Below are 3,209 nucleotides of genomic sequence, written 5' to 3' on the forward strand. Positions count from 1 at the left end.
GGCTTCCTTGTTTTCCTCGGGAGTACAAAAAAACTTTAACTGGCGATTTTTTACATTTGTTGTCTGTGCAGCCCAGCACACAACAGCTTTTAGCTATGTTTCATTCAAGGAAATGACGCCGGTGTGTGGAAATGAACTGAGCTTTTTCCCTGTGATGGGCGTGGCCTATTTCATGCAGTGTCTCTATGTACAACTTCAAACCACATTTTGCAAGAAACTGTGAGAATGATCTACTGCAGTGATGGATCTGAGAATATTTGCATTATGTGATTTTGTCCAGATTCCCATGACTGTCTGTACTTCAGATAGAGATAACAGTCAAACTATGATCAAAACAGTCATTCTTCTACATTCTCTAATTGCATTAATTTAATTTAATAATGGTGATGTTTAACAATTCATCAATTTGCTGGGGACCCCCGGAAACCTCTCAAGGACCTCTGGTGGTCCCCGCACCCCACGTTGACAACCACTACTGTAGGCCTATCTATCTATCTTTGTATGTTTGTTTGTTTGTTTTTACTTTTGTGTGTCCATGTGCATGACTGAAGGTAGGGGGCAGTGTGGTCTGACTGAAGGTAGAGGGCAGTGTGGTCTGACTGAAGGTAGGGGGCAGTGTGGTCTGACTGAAGGTAGGGGGCAGTGTGGTCTGACTGAAGGTAGAGGGCAGTGTGGTCTGACTGAAGGTAGGGGGCAGTGTGGTCTGACTGAAGGTAGAGGGCAGTGTGGTCTGGGGTCCGTCAGAGCAGAAGAAATCATATCGGCGGTGGTGGGAGGGAAGCCTACTCATTGTCTGAACTCCCCCACCCGATCCACCCACCCACCCACCCATGTAGCCTGTGTGCCTGTGAGCACAGGAAACAACAGTCCGTTATGGCACCCTGCTCCTGCTACAGCCCCACGTTCCCATCATTGTTCCCCTGGCTGCTGTCTCCTCCCCCGGGCCTCCTCAGGTAGCTGTCAGGCCCGGAGCACCAGATCTCACCACGCACAGATCCTCACGCCTCCGTCTCACATTGTCCGGCTGCTGCTGGGTTTGACCTTTGACCCGCTCACTGTCATTGACCGCTGAGGCTTGTCTGGTCGCTCGGTTGATTCATTAGCAAGTCATTGACCGACAGGATACAGTCACTGTGTGTCACCGTGTGTGACAGCTGCTGGCTCCAGTTGGGTCATTGATTCTTTTTCATATAAGGACCCCTCATTTGGTCTACATTGGGGCCACGGACCCCTATTTAATGACATTTTGTATCTCGGACCCAAATCTGAGAGTTTGTCCAGAATTCTATGACTATCTGTATTGTCATAGGCGGATTATGACATGATGGGCCCCTGGGCCTGGACATCATGAAGGGCCCCCTCACAGCGCACAAACGCAGAATTAAGGCCAGAAAAAGAAGTAAGACATACATTCACCTGACTCTCAACAGGATTCACAGCACAGTCACCTGAACACTCAAAGCCAACAGCACAATAACAAGAAATTCACCTGTATCTCCATACAGGCAACAAAATTCACTTTTTTGTCCACCAGTCGCTGGTGAATGTTCAAATTTGACCAGCCACTCAATAGATTACCATTGTTCTTTTGGATGGTGAGTGAAGCAAATCTACCAGCCACTTTGACCAGCATTTGGCTGGTGGCTGTGCTAATTTTGGACCTTGTCTCAGTAAAATAGGATTTACAGTGCAGGTACACTCAATTAAAGCTAAAAACACAATAACCGTGTAATTGTTCATATTTGGAACGTTTTGTTAAAAAATAAAGGGTTGGGGCCCTATAAGCGATCATTTGGTCCCAGGCCCGCGCAAGATACACGGTGGTCCTGTGAAGAGGCTCTGGGTTATGGGCCCCCTGAGCTCTGGGGCCCCTGTTACCGTCCGGTAATACATCCCTGTGTATTGTAGAAATGCAACTATAGATCAAAACAGTCATTCTTCTGCATTCTCCAATTGTTTTAAAATCTTGTAAATTAAATAATGCTTTAACAATTCATCCATTTGCTGGGGATCTCCTGGAACTCCCCGGACCCCACATTAAGAGCAACTGTAGTGAGGCACCCATTGGCTTAGCTGCAGATTTCATGTGAAGAGAGCAACGTCCATATTGTTGTGTTGAGAAGACTGAACAAGTCCAATTGAGATGCGCGGGGGAATGGATGCTTTGGATGGTCTATCATTGTAGGTTTGGTGCCAGCAGTCACATTTACTTCAGGTTCTCCTCACCTCCCACAGCGTCACACAATATGCATTGTTGTTAGAGATGTTCCTCAAAAACCACCAGGATATCTATATTGAGATGTGTGAGGGTATGCTGATACATGTACGTGTGTGCATGCGTGCGTGTGTGTATTTGTGCATGTGTGTGCGTGTGTGTGTGTGTGTGCGTGCGTGTGCGTGGGTGCTTGCGTGTTTCTCAGTAAGCAGGGTCACTGCTACATTGATGCTGTTTGACAAATAAATAAATCCTTGGTTGAAATTGATCAAACTGTTTCTTTTATTGGACTATATTATTATTAGCTCTTCAATCAGTTCAATATAAATGATCAATCAATCAATTTTGTATTTATAAAGCGCCAAATCGAGTTATCTCAAGGTATTTCTGTATAGATAGATCTCAGTATGTATGTATGTATGTGTGTATATATATATATATATATATATATATATATATATATATATATATATATATATATATATATATATATAAGACGTTCTCCAGCGCACACCAGGATAGGATAGATGGACACTCTTGATTTAATTACATAAGAAAACATCAGGTCTGCATTTAAGTCCTCAAGTGCTGATTGGTTGGCTGATGGGCAGGTGGGCAGGTGGGCAGGTGTCAATTGCCCAATGAGATACTCACAAGAATACAATGAGGACAACTTCACACAAAATGGAGTCAACCACATACAAAACATTTCACTCAATGGTAGAAAATGTAAAAAGGGGATTCCAGGAGGAAATATATATATTTGTATACTAACAAAAATACATTTTAAATCATTTACAAAATTACATAAGTACACCGCAGGACAGACACAGAGAAACATTAGACCAGGGTTTCTCAACTGGTGGGTCGGGACCTCAAGCATGGGTCACGGGGTCGTTTTGGGGAAAACAATCCAAATATCCCCGAATGTTGTTTCGACTTGTTTTAGTGAAAGAACTCAGATTCTTGAAGCTTGATGAGCGTCACCAGTTTA

The sequence above is a fragment of the Poromitra crassiceps genome (genome assembly GCF_964638095.1).
Source record: "Poromitra crassiceps genome assembly, chromosome: 8".
NCBI lineage: Eukaryota > Metazoa > Chordata > Actinopteri > Beryciformes > Melamphaidae > Poromitra > Poromitra crassiceps.